Below are 14543 nucleotides of genomic sequence, written 5' to 3' on the forward strand. Positions count from 1 at the left end.
CTGGCGAGACTTACATGAACTGAGGCTAAGTGAAGTGAGCAGAGCCAGGAGAGCATTATATATGGCAACAAGAAAATTATACTATGATCAATTCAGATGGATGGGCTTCTTTTCAACAATGAGATGATTGAGGCCAGTTCCAATAACTTTGTGATGAAGAGAGCCGTCTACACCCAGAGAGAAGACTGTGAGAACTGAGTGTGGATCACAACATAACATTCTCACTTTCTGTTGTTGTTTGCTTGCATTTTGTTTTCTTTTTCATTTTTTTCCTTTTTGATCTGATTTTTTTGTGTGCAGCAAGATAATTGTATAAATATGTATATGTATATTGGATTTAACGTATATTTTAATATGTTTAATATATATTAGATTACCTGACATGTAGAGGAACAGGTTGGGGGAAGGAGGGGAAAATCTGAAACACAAGGCTATGCAAGGGTCAATGTTGAAAAATTATCCATGCATATGTTTTGAAAATAAAAAAGCTTTAATTAAAAAAAAAAAGACAAAAATTGTGTTTTTTAAAAACCATGAAATAAGTTTGCAAAAGTCATATAGTGGGAATCACATAAACCTGTCATATCTTAGAATCTCATTATTCTTTTATTCAGAGAATTTTAATCTTTTTTTTCTGTGTTATGGACTCTCTGGCAGCCTAGCGAAACTAATAGATTCCTTCTCAGAATTATGTTTTTTAAACACAAAAAATAAAATAATAATAATAGATAGCATTTACATAGATCTATTCTGTGCTAGACACTGTAGTAAGTGCCTGACAATTCTCTAATTTGATCCTTACAACAGCCCTTAGAGCTAGGGACAATTTTATCTCCATTTTAATAGTTGGAGAAACTGAGGCAAACAGAATCACCTAAGTACCAAGTAACTGAGGTAAAATTTGAACTCAGATCTTCCTGACTTTGGGCCCAATATCCTACCCCTGCATTATCTAGATGTCTCTAAATACATAGGATTACAAAGGAAATCAATTACATAAAATAGTTACCAAATATATGCATTTTAAAACCCATCAAATTCAGGGACCTCGGGTTAAAAATATCTGCAAATATTTGTTACAAGGCTTTTATAATGGAAGTAAGAGGAAAGGGAGAGAAGGGTTTTGTTTACTGAAAAAAAATATTAAAAAGAAAAAACCCTTCATCGAAATGGAATCTAATATGAATGATGTCACCCAAATCTGACACATCCCTCAGTGCCTTATTAGAGTGCTTTTCATGCAGAAGGAGCTTAATAAATGCTTGTTGAATAAACAATGGACATAGCCACCACTGGATACTTTTATCTATTGTTTTTCATTTAAATATATGCATTTTCTAAATATGAAAGTGCATGTGAATTTAATTTAAAACCACTTTTTCTCTGAACTAGCATGAAATTAGATGAGTAATGTTAACAGTTTTTTGTTTTAATATGCTGTTCTTTTCTGAAAATATTTTTTCTGAAATATCCTGGCAGAAGCTCTTCCCAGCACGGCTTGACCTGTGTGCAGAGGTGGTTCAGGCCTTTGCAAAACTAAATGCCAGTCCCAATGAAGTCTAGAACTTCAGCAGTAATTAGGAAATGGATGGGTCAGATATTGCACGCACCTTCCGTGCACCCAAATTAGCATGATTTGGAAAAGGATAATAATAAAATATTAACCTTGAGAATGGAGGCCTAAAGAACTGATCTGAAGTGTCTTCCCTTCCCCTCCTCCCCCTTTCTGGGAAGCTCTGTCACCTTGGGGGAGGGGAACTGGCTGCATCAGATAATAGCAAATGAAAGATTGAAATATGTAAAAGAGTAACCAAATCACAGACACCAGATGTGCTGCCAAATGCTCAGAATTACCCAAACAGCTGAATCAGGGCACAGATCAGCACTTCTCCAGCATGGGCCACACACAAAAAATGAGTGGAGACGGGTTTATTGGCTGCTGCAGCTGTCACCTGGCAGCTCTCTTCCCATTGCCTTACCTCCCTTTCTTGTCCACAGCCCCGGCTTTCAGGTGGGTGGTTATGGAGAGAGAGGACTCCTTTGAACTTAAAGGCTTTTCTGCTGTTGTCAATCAGTTCTGCAGTTTCAGCCTCCCAAGATGAACATTACAGGTAGCTTCCAGCAGGAGCCTTTTGACTTTGTTTTTGTGAAAAAAATCCTCCTCCTTACCACTGCTAAGTCTGTCTTACATTGATGGACACCTTGCCCTACCACAACATTCCCTGCTGTGCCATTCCAACCCTAGGATCAGACTTAGGTCTGGAAGAAAACTCAGAGGCCCTTGGATATAATCCCATCATTTTGCAGATGAGCAAACTGAGAGGGTAGATGATCTACCCAGGGGAGCAGAGCTAACATTTGAAGCAAGATGCAAACTCAGGTTTTCTTGAATCTAAGACTGATGCTTTCTTCATTCTGCTACCTACCTCTGGCTTCATCCCTTCTAGTTTCTCCCTTTTTAAATTCCTTGATGTCACTACCTAAAAAGACAGGAGAACAAGATTTGGAGTTTGTTTTTCCCTTTATGCAACTTCAAGCTTGGAGCACAGATCTGAGGGAGGGTCTCCCTCAGGTCTCCCTGGCACAGAGCAAGTGGCAGCTAAAAAAGTGTTAGGAGGATATACTTATGGCTAATGAGATGCAGCCTTCATTTGCTCATTTTCCCTGGAAAATTGCTTTGCATTTAGCAGAATTATAACAATCTAACACTCCATTTTAATTGTGACCAATGGCAGCTGGCACCCCAGTTTGAAGCATGGCTTTTTTCAAATGATAAGCAATTCACATCCATTTCATTCTCGATTGGAAGTGAAGACAGCAGCACAGAAATGGCTTGCACTCATCTGAGTAGATAGCTAACATTTACATAGCACTTTATGGTCTCCATGTATTTTACACATGTATTCTCTCACCCAGTCCTTATAACAATCCTGAGAAAAGAGTACTACAGATATTGCTCTCATTTTGTGCATGAGGAAATAAATGTTTGGGGATGTTCAGTGATTTTGCTCAATCTAGTAAAGATCAAACATAAGATTCAATCAAAGGTGTCTCCTGATACCAGATTTAGATTCTTACACTGATGCCGATGGTGACTATTGATATCTTATTCTCATAATCCACTATCTCACACTATTCCAAGAGATTGATTCTTAAACTGGGGAGGAAAAAATTCCCTCCCTACCTTTAGCCAAAATTCTCCTAAATGTAACATGAGCCATTTGCATTAGATACAATACAATTTTATAATAATAATGATAAATGAATGGTCCTCCACTTAGTTGGATGGACCCTTTGAGGCAAATTTACAGGAGGATATGGACCAGAGTAGAAAAGCACAGATGAATTGTGGCTTGTAATTAAAGAGAATATCTGTACTGAAAAGATCATACAAATATGATTTGTGAAAGGCAAATAGACATATTCAAAATGATGCCTGGGAGATGGATTCTCTTTTCAAGGTTTTGAAACAATTTTATTTAGAAATGAAATGAACAGGAAGTTTTGAAAGATAGAAATCCAAGATATCAATAGCCATATGAAAATGTTCCAATTCACTTATAATTAGTGAAAAATAAATTTAGGCAGTACATTCTACCTAAAGTGACAAAAAAACCAAATCATAAGTGTTTGAAGTACTGTGGAAAAATAGGCACATTGATGCACTATTGGTTGTAAATTGTTCCAGCCATTCAGAAAAGCAACTTGGAACTAGTCCTCAAAAGATAATAAATCATGTGTACCCAGGGATACCACTAATAGCCCTATGTTAAAAGAGATTAAAGAAAGAGGAAAAGGACTGATATATGCAAAAATATTTATAGTAGCTCTTTTTGTGGTAGCATTAAAAAAATTAAAAACCTGGAAACTAAGGGAGTGCTCACCCATTATGGAATGGTTAAAAAATTATTTTATATAAATTAATGGGATAATATTGTGCTAAAAGAAATGATGAAAGGAGTTGTTTAAAAAAATTGGGAAGATTTGTAAGAACTGATACAGAATGAAGCTACCAGGACCAGGAAAATAGTTTGCACAATAACAAAAACATTGTCAAGACAAACTTTGAAAAACTTAAGAACTTTGATCAATGAAGTGACTAAGAACAGTTGCAGAAGGCTTATAATAATGAATTGTGCTTTCTTCCTGTTAGTGACATATTGAAAGACTCGTGGTGCAAATTAAGACACTTTTTGAACAAAGCCAATTCATTGTTCTGTTTGACTATACAAGCTTGCCACTAGTGTTTTGTGCAGTGGAGATTGGGAGAGAAAACAACTTGTTTTTTAAAAATTCATTGAAAAAATAAAGTGAAATTAATGAATTGAATAGTTACTGCTTCAAAATTAACCTTACTTGCTAAGCAGGAACACTTGGTCTTTGGGAGAAATCTCAGAAATAAGATCTCCTGATTACTGTGTTCGGATCTTCCCCAAATAATAACGACCAATTACTTTGAGGGATTGCCTAATCCTCCAGGACTCTAAATCCTAAATTAGGAGAGACCTATTTTGTCACCTCCAAGGAGCAGGCTCGGGAGAACTGGAATTTTTCTTCTGCCTCCTACTAATATTTACTACCCTTCTCAGACTCAGATCAGCCCCCTTGATTTTAATGATCATCTCTATGTTGATAATTCTCAACTCTATTTATTCAATCCTAGCCTCTCTCCTAACTCCCAGAACCATGTGTTCAAAACTGAATTCATTCTCCTCCTCCCCTCCCCAGCCGCTCCCAACTCCATCCTGCTTCTGAATTTCCTTAATTACTGAAAATGAGGGAACCAATATTCTCTAGTCCCTCAGGCTCAAAAGGCTCCCAAACTCAGCCTTGACAATCTCTTGCAAAGTTTAGTTGATTTTTGCCATCATAACATTTTTTCGTAACTATTTCGTGCATAGAATTTCTGAAACTAGAATGCTTATTAGTACTATGTGCATCCATCTGGGAGATTTCATTATAATTATTTAAACTGATTAATCTTTCCTCTGATTGATATATTACTTAAGTGAAAGGATCATAGATTTAGAAGGTAGGAGTCTTAGAGATCATCAATTCCACACCTTTATTTAAAAAGTAAGGAAATGAGACACAGTATTTGAAAGTCAGAAAAGCATTTTTAATATATTCTTACCTCTAGATCTAACAAATTGTATTTAGAAGAGCTAATTACCTGGGTAGGTAGGTGGTACATTGGATAGAGTGCTGAGCTTCAAGTCAGGAAGATTCATCTTCTGGAGTTTATATCAGCCCCAGATATGTAGTAGCTATGTGACCCCGGCCAAGTCACTTAACCAAGCTTGCCTCAGTTCCTTATCTGTAAAATGAGCTGGAGATGGAAATGGCAAACCCTTCCAGTATGTTTGCCAAGAAAACCCCAAATGAGGTCATGGAAAGTCACTCATAACTGAAACAACCGAACAACAACAAAAACCTAATTGCAGCATCTGGATTTTCTCTTTTCATAGAGCAAATATCACTGCTAGTACACAATTACATGAACCCGTTGATTTCTAATGCTTGAGGTAGCTGCCAGAATAGACTTTTTGGCTATATTTCTTTTTCATAAACAAAAGCAAACTCTATCATGCTCCGTGCTGCATGAAAAGCACATAATAAAATAATTTTAGCCTCTAGAAATGGAGATCCAGCCACCAAAGATAGATTCTGGGTCAGGAATGGAAACCTTCTACTTTGGAACACACAGCAGAAGGAAACATTTTATTCTTTTGGTTTAAAGCTATTAATATGAACTTGAAGGAAGAGTAATTATCTGCTAATATAGTTTTTTATCAGTCATTTTTCTCTGTTTGCTGCATGTCCACTTGGCAAGCAGGTAGGTCACTTAACCTCTTAGCCCCGTTATGGAAATAATGTCACCTTCCACCCTCCCAGCGTTGTTGTGAGAATAAAAATGAGATAACATTAATAAAAAATCCTTTGCAAACCTTACAGCACTATATAAATACTAGTTATTGTTATTATTGTTGCTGTTGTTTTTATTACCACATAGCTACCTCTTCTTTTTTTCTCTTGGTACTTGGTTGCAGGTCACTAATTTGAAGCTATTCTTATCATTTGACATGGTATCATGGGACATAAAAACAATCCTTTTTTAAAAAATGGAAATTTATCCACTTATAACTTCATCCTTTGGGGAAGTCTGGAGCTTGGCAGAATAACAAATACAGATTCTTGTTGTGAAACAAGATGGACTCTAAGGAAATGAACTTGACATAAAGCTTCTAAATGTGGATAAACATGTTGAATGTCCAAAATCCCCACCCCCTCCCTAAATCCCAACAGTGAGAATAAAGAGGCTGAATTTCCAAATTCCTCCACCTTCAAAATCCCCTTGCCAAACACAAGGTCATACAACAAAATGCCTTCCAAGAGAGGATGGAAAATAGAACTGTGAGTTTTATTAGGTCAGTAAGCTTGGGGGTTTAGAGAGGAAGTAGTCCCATTGCAGCACCTGTTGACCTCCAGTCAACCTTGATTACTGATTCCCCTTAAAAGTGAGGAATGTTAGGAAGAAGTTGATAAATTCAGCTTCACGGAGAAAGCAGGCCAGCAGCTGTGACCTACCAAATATGCCTAGAATAACCAGAAGCACTTCAACAAGAATCCTAATGGGGAAAAAAAAGCAACAACTGCTTTCTAGGAATCTGCTTCCCTGATGCCTTGGGCTCCAGAAACCCTCTAAGATGTTTTTGAAGCAGGGTCCCAAGGAATGGAATGTGTTTGTATTCTGGTTCTTTCTGAAGCAGGCCTGCTGCATCACCCCTGGAGGTACCAGAGAGATGGAGGTGCTTCTATTCTCTTAAGCCATCATCTTGGATACTGACTGGCTGGCCAGTGTTCTATTTAACACTTAACATCAATCAGTTTTTACAAAGGGATATTTATTTCAAAGATACAGCAAAAACAAACTAATAAACATTTTCCTGCTTATACCTCAAGGATATAATCTCCCCTATACTACTTCAACATGGGAGAGCTAGAAATATTAGACTCATATCTTTGCTCAGTTCCTGAAAAAAGCATTAGCCTACAGCTTTAGTCTCACTGAGTTCATATCTAGGTGACTCTTTCCAATGGGCTGGACTTCCAAAGGTCACTCCTGAAGATCCCCCCTTGCTCCTCAGGGCATCTAAGCTGTACTGGCTTGGATTCTGACTCTCTCCCAACACTCTTCATCTAAAATGGAAAAGAAAGAAAAAATCAAACCAGCCCATTTCTTAGAACTAGATGATTTCCAGGAAGACCTTTTTCCTTATGACTAGGACTCTCATCAAAGGTATAAGGGGAAGGTATCCACACAAAGCCAATGCTGATTCACAACTCTTTGAAGATGTTGATAGTTTTTAACTACATAATTTAAAAAGGCACCCATCAATTCCATGACTAGCCAATAGAAACCATTCATAGAATGACCACACATGCCCCACTGGTTCTCCATGGCATTTCCTTTATACATCTCATCATGATTTTCCTGGAAGCTATCTCCTCAGTACCCCCAGCAGAAATTAGTCAAGCAAGTTGATAGGGTCCTGTTCCCTTCCCTGTTAGTTACAGAAAGTTCATTTATTATTCATTTGTTTCTTTATTTCTTTCTTTATTCATTCATTTGTTTGTTTATTGAGAAGAGTGGAGCATTGTGCTTTACACATAGTAGACAATGAATTCTTTTTGAAGGTTTTTTTTTTTTTGATGGGTATGAACAAGCTGCTTACAGAAAAGCTGAAGATGGGTCTTTGAAAAAAACAGACTACTGTAAATACTATAAAATATAGAAAATGAGGTTGTTTGGATAGAGAGGCATAGATAAAATTTAATATCAGGGTATTTCTCCATCACACCTTTCTCCATTCTAGATATCCCCCCAGAAGCCTTCCATAGCTGCATCTTATTTGGAACTGTTCTCCTTGAGTCATTGACCATGCTCCAAATCTTTCCCTTCCTCCTTTTCCAGTCCTCTCCTTAAAATGTATTGTATTTAACGTATTTCATTCTTTCAGGTCCTGCTTTCTGCTTTGCAAGGTTTGTGATAGCTGACTAACCTAATAACTGAACCTGTGCTATATGCCCTAAATATTTAATGTAATCACTCTCATTGCATTTTAACAGAAACCTTTTTGATTTTGTTGATGTTGGTTTTGCCCAGACTGTCTATCCCTATCCATTACAATTTGGAAATGTAGTCATCCCTCGTGACTGGCATCCCCATTGCTGACTGGCATTGAAACTCTGTTTTCAGCCTGATCCCCTTTTTTTTTTCTCTTTACGCAGTTTGGTGGCCCTGCCTCAAGTCCCAATATGGAGGTTTCTTGTATTAGTGCTAGACTTAGTTTAGATACCTGATTTATTTAGCCCTATTGTCATTAAGAACCCACAAGTTCAGATAGAGATTACAGGTGATTATCATTATACCTCAATATCTTAGAAATTTACAGCCTTGAATGGTGGGAATTTCAGGCACTGTTACTAGTGATAAAGAAATGATTGAGAGACATTTGGGATCATAAATTTAGAAATGGAGATTTTAGAGAACCTCAATTTACAAATGAGGGAATAGGCTTATATGGCTAATGTGACTTACCCAGAATTTGAATTCAGATCTTTCTGACTCAATCCACTGCATTTGCCTAGAAAAGCAAGATTGTAGGCTTTGATAAAGACAAAAAGACAGAGTTAGTGGGTACCTTTGGGGAAGCAGGGAATTAGAGGAGAGTGTTTGCTTTCTGATTTTCTTTTTGAAGGCCCCTTGAAGCAGCACTCTCTGGCCAGAGGATATTTACAATCCAAACGCTTGCCTTTCACTTTCAGGAAGGTTGTTGAAGTAGCTAGATCAGCCCAGACAGAGATAGAGCAGCCTCTTCTAAATGCCCAATCAGTCATTAGAGCTTGGGAAGCAGACAGCTAGACGGCTGTGTCAGAGAACACTATAATTTTACCCTAACACTCTCTCTAAGGACAGCTTCCAATTTTCTGTTTGTTTTTGTCTCTTTCCCCCTCCCCCCTTGGATGTGCACATTGTAGAACAAATCCTGGATGGCTCTGCATTTGCGAACATTCTGATCCATACTGAAGATTAGGGACCAAATCCTGCTGGCTTGTGGGCTTTGCACACAGGCTGGGCCTGGCTGAGATTACGTAACTGGTACTTCTGTAAACAGAGCTCTGCAGTCCCATTTTAGCTTATTGTCCACTAAACTGCGGATGTTCAATGTGATCATCCCTCCATTTGGTTCACAACCAAAATGATCTGCATTCTAGAAGTCAAATTCTGATTCATCTGTCAACATTAAGGTACATTAAGGGAAAATAATCATATCGTCATTTATAGAGACCTTCTTTTTCCCATTCACTAGATCTGACTATATATTGTTTTTTTATCAAAGCTTTTTATTTTCAAAACATACCCATTGATACTTTTCAATATCAACCCTTGTGTTCCAAATTTTCCGTTCTTCCTCTCACCCCCTCCCTCTCCTAAATGGCAAGTAATCCAATATATCTTAAACATGTTAAAATATATGTTAAATCCAATATATGTATACCTATTTATACAATTATCTTGCTGCACAAGAAAAATTAGATCAAAAAGGAAAAAAATGAGTAAGATGTATCACATTTAACATGTATGGAATTGCCTGTCATCTAGGGGAGGGGGTAGAGGGAGGGAGGGGAAAATTCAGAAAAGAAATGAGTACAAGGGATAGTGCTGTACAAAAAAAAAAAAATTACCCATGCATATGTACTGTCAAAAAATTATTATAATTATAAAATTAAAAAAAAAGAAAATGAGTAAGAAAACAAAATGCAAGCAAACAACAACAAAAAAAGCGAAAATGCTATGCTGTGATTCACACTCAGTTCCCACAGTCCTCTCTCTGAGTATAGATGGCCCTCTTCATCACAAGATCATTGGAACTAGTCTCAATTTTGTAAAGCACAAAAAAATCTAATTTAAAGGGGATAGTGAAGAGTTGAATTATGTTCACCCTTCAAATGAGCCACAAGTAGGTGATTTTCATCTGGGGGAAGGAGTGTCTTCTTTGACTTCAGGTGACAACTCAGAGGGCAGTCATACTAGATGAGGGGGTGGACTGACCCTAAGATACCTACCTAGACATCCACTGAAACTTTGGGAGAAGGTAGGTCCCATTAAAGATGCCATGCTGACCGGAGGACCAGGAAGTTTTTGCCAATTGATGAGCTTGAGACAGGTGTGGGAATTTCTGGAGGAAGTGCCTTCTATCCTCAAGGTATTGGTACCCTTGGAAAAAAGCCCACTGGCCCTGCCCTAGTGGTGGCCCTGCCTTTTAAAATGCAGGAAAATCTAGCTCAGTGATTCATCCACTTGAGCAACACCCACTGAGTAAGACAAAAGGCAGATACACTTACATTCATTTTACAACTGGGGATAGCAAAGTGTGCAGATGATGCAGTATCTTGATGAGGTGATAAAAACAATGATGACCTAGGGTCATATATTCACAGAGCTAGAAGAGGCCTTAAAAGCCACCTAGAGCAACTCCCACATTTTACAGATGAGGAAACTGAGATGAAATACCCTGCTCTAAATCATCTCATGAGATGGGGCATATTCCTAAGTGGAATAAAGCCCAGTCAAGTCCTTTTACCCACCATATTAGATTAGAATATAAATGCCCTGATTCATTGAACTGAGTCATTTCATATTTAACAACTTGGAAGTGAAGAAAATTCTATTTGTCAAAGACTGAATACTTGCAGTGCTGAACAGACTCCATCTCAAGTACATACATCTCCTCCCACTGACAAGAGTTCTCGACTGAAGTTTTCCTTTTTACTCTGTGATACCAAGTTTGGCTCCATCCCAGCATGATTTTCACAGAAAACAGTGGCTTAATCAAACAACAGGGAGCTTTGTGTAATGATCCATTCCGTGGTCCACTATTGTAGGTGATTTTGTCATTAACTATGCATAGAAATCTATGATGCTTTTCCCAGAGAGTATGAAACAAAGACATCTTCAAGAGATTAGTTATTGGGGAAGAAAACAATTCAGCTAGAATTTTCCAAGGGAGATTAGATGGTTGGTGTTTTTCATGTATCATGTGTAGAGAATTATATTACTGAGAGCTGGTTAACTGCAGGGAACAGATTGGTTAGGAAGAACATCCAAATAAGACAAAAAAGAAAAAAACGATCCTGTGAGGTAGGTTGCATACCTTACACTGAGTTCAGATCCTTGACTCGGAATGGCTCTATTAGTATATTTTCCTCTATGATAAAATCCCAGCTCTAACAGGGCCAGTACCATGAGTGAAAGGAGAAAGGATAATCAGAGAGGGGAGCAATCAGAGCTGCTTCTGAATCTGTTATCTGGGGGAAGCTGGCTTCTTTAACTCATTGCTTGTTACATATTCGTCCTCACTAATGTCAGATGAGAATGAGGATGATGATGGTAGCTAACATTTATATATGTTTATAAAGTACTTTACATACCACCTCAATTGATCCTCACAAAACCCTCTGAGTTATGGCAATAAAAATATTATTATTGCCATTTGTAGCTGAGAAACTGAGGCTGAAAGAGGTCACACAGTTTGGAGCACAATCTGAACTTAGATTTTCCTGACTTCAGGCCCAGTATTCTATCTATTAACTAGTACCCTGGACTTCTTTCTACACCATGTCCCTATATAGGTATTTTCTTCTTCCCCAACCCTTTTCAGCTTCCTTTTAGGTGTTTTCTTCCCCATAATTCCCAGTCATTAGAATATAAACTCCCTGAGAACAAGGACTGATTGTCTTTTATTTTTACCTATATATTTGAATGTTCAAAAGTGTCTGGATCATGGTAAGCACTTAATGAATAATTATTGACTTGATTTTAATATAATGGGAAATTATACTGATATTAAAAACAAAAAAAAAATTAGTTAAAAAAAGGGGGTAGGGTGGGGAGAGGAAAGAATGAAAAAGATCAGTTTAGGAATGTGGAAACCTACCCCATAGGGATGTTGTAAGAAAAATGCTTCATAAATCTTAAAAGTGTTATGTAAATGTTATTAAGAATGAATGATAGCTACAGCTTGGATGTGATGGCCTGAGTTATAAGCCTGGATCTCTCATTAAACTTGCCATGAGATATTTAGAAGACAAAGATGAGAAAATGACAAGTTGATTAGAGTAGCTGGCATTGTGTTAACAGGTGCCATGAAAGTACCCAGATGTATGGTTATCATATCATTGCACCTACTGTCATGATGCATGGGCTGGAAGGTCAACAGGCCAGAAGACAAAAGGGTTGCTAATAAATATGCTGTAGTAGCCTGGATTCATTTTCCAGTTCTTAAGAAAGGCACTTAGCCTCTCTCTGTCTCTCTTAGTTTCTCTGTATGAAATTTAGAGATAATTTATCCAAGAGGAACATTATATGAATTAATGATAATATTGTTTGAAAAGTGCTTTCCTTGTGGAAAGTGTTACTTGGATAGAATATCTTTTTTTTTTCTTCTGACTTTTACAACTGTAGAATTAATGAAGTAGGATAGAAATGTTCCAGAAATGGAAGCCTCAAACTTAGATTTGGCAGACATTATGTGTTAGAAATGAAAGAAGGGAGGAAAATGCATTTATTAAGTACTTGCTAAATGCCAAAAACTGTGTTAAGTGCTAGAGATACAAATAGAAAAACATCAATCCTAGCAGTCCAGGAGCTCAACTCTTGCTGGAGAAAACAAAACAGCTACAGGGTAGATGGCAAGGTTCAGGAATTCTTAGGTTATATTAGCAGGTCAGATCTTAGAATCTGGAGGTTTAAAGAGCAAATCAGCAGCACAAATGATAAAGACTGGTGATCCTTCTCATTAGAATGATTATATATGGTGACTTTCTATTCATCCAAACAGAGGGAAGTGGAACATGTCTACTCCACAAGACAGAGGATTACAAATACACAGATATAAGAGAATAACAACCCTTTTTCTACAAAGAGTTTTCAGTTCATTCATTAAGGAATATTTTCTATGGAACAAGCTTAACTTTATACTAGAAATTAATGGGAAAATAGAATTCTATTTACAAAAATAAAAAAAGTGGCTGGAAGTATTCTTGAAGCTCTTGAAAAGAAAATCTGTGTTCCTTCCTTGTGACCTTTTGGCTCTGATTATGTAAGTTGAGTGAAGTAATTCCTTGTAAGTCAATGTGGTACAGTGGGAAATATATTGGCTTAAGCACAAAAGGATCTTAGTTCTAATCCTGGACCTGGCCCTTTCTCTACACAACCCTTTTCAGCATCAATTTATTCCTTTATAAAGACAGGCAGGCAAGTCACAAGTCTTTTAATGTGTTTACTATGTGCCTGGTATTATGCTAAACATAAGCGATATAATATTTTTACCATGTTTACCATATTTTGGATTACTTGTTATGTAGGGAAGGAGACAGGAAAAATTATCCATACATATCTTTTGAAAATTAAAAAGATTTAACAAAAATAAAATCATAAGAGCTATAAATACAAGCAAAAAGAAAGATAGTCCATATTCTCAAAAAGCTTATATTGTATTAGGGGAGGACAACATGTAAAAGGGAGCTGAAAAGTAGAGCGTAGGAGAGGAGGTGGAAGGGAAGTAGAACATGGAGGCAAAGCTCACTGGGAGGGGAATGAAACATGGAGGTCCATCCCCCCAAAGGAACTCACCAGTAGAGGGAGAGGTTTGGCATAGAAGAGGGATGATCCAGGGTAAGAATGCCACTGAAGTCCTGGTGGTAAAAAGGAAAGTGAAGGAAATAGATTAACTGACTTTTAGGATCACTTCTGGTCTTAAATCGACTCTGAGATCTGATGTATTTGATATCTATCCTTCACACTGTCTTAACTTTATGTTTTAATGGACAAGGGGATCTAGAAGAGTGAAGGTTTTTTATTTTGATTTGTCAGTTTGTTCATAATGATAAAAGATTTATTGACAACAGATTGCTATCTGCAAGGCAAATCTATACAAACTACTATTCAGTTCATAGGATATACACTGAGATAGGACAATAGTCTGAATTGCCAGGCCATTTCGGCTGTGCTGAATAGTCACAAATAAAACATTTTAGCTAAAAAAATTTGTTGGTGGGGAAAATGAATGTGTGTGTGTGTGTGTGTGTGTGTATACACATATATGTATATATAGAAACATATATACAAATAGAGATCTAGATAAAGATATATCTGTTCAGTTGTTTTCACTTATGTTTGACTATTCCTGACACTATTTGGAGTTTCCTTGACAAAGATACTTAAGCAATTTGCCATCTCCTTCTCCAGCTCATTTCACAGAGGAAGAAACCAAGGCATGTACATATTATACACACAAACACAACACAATTTATATATACATATACACATATACATATAATACACACACAAACACAACACAATTTATATATACATCTATACATACACATTATACGTATATATACACATATACATATAATACACACATAAACACAACACAATTTATACATACATATACATAAGTACATATGTGTTTGTA

The 14543-nt window shown here is 37.0% G+C and overlaps 1 long non-coding RNA gene across 1 annotated transcript; it reads right to left on the reverse strand.

Moving 5' to 3' along the window:
- Nucleotides 1–6952: 6952 nt before the first annotated feature.
- Nucleotides 6953–10293, reverse strand: LOC141542360 (uncharacterized). Its single transcript, XR_012482136.1, has 3 exons — nucleotides 10132–10293; nucleotides 8603–8648; nucleotides 6953–7200 (listed from the first exon to the last, which is right to left on the reverse strand). It is a non-coding gene; the product is annotated as an uncharacterized LOC141542360 (long non-coding RNA).
- Between the last annotated feature and the right edge of the window lie 4250 nt (nucleotides 10294–14543).

Source organism: Sminthopsis crassicaudata, chromosome 5, assembly GCF_048593235.1.
Source record: "Sminthopsis crassicaudata isolate SCR6 chromosome 5, ASM4859323v1, whole genome shotgun sequence".
NCBI lineage: Eukaryota > Metazoa > Chordata > Mammalia > Dasyuromorphia > Dasyuridae > Sminthopsis > Sminthopsis crassicaudata.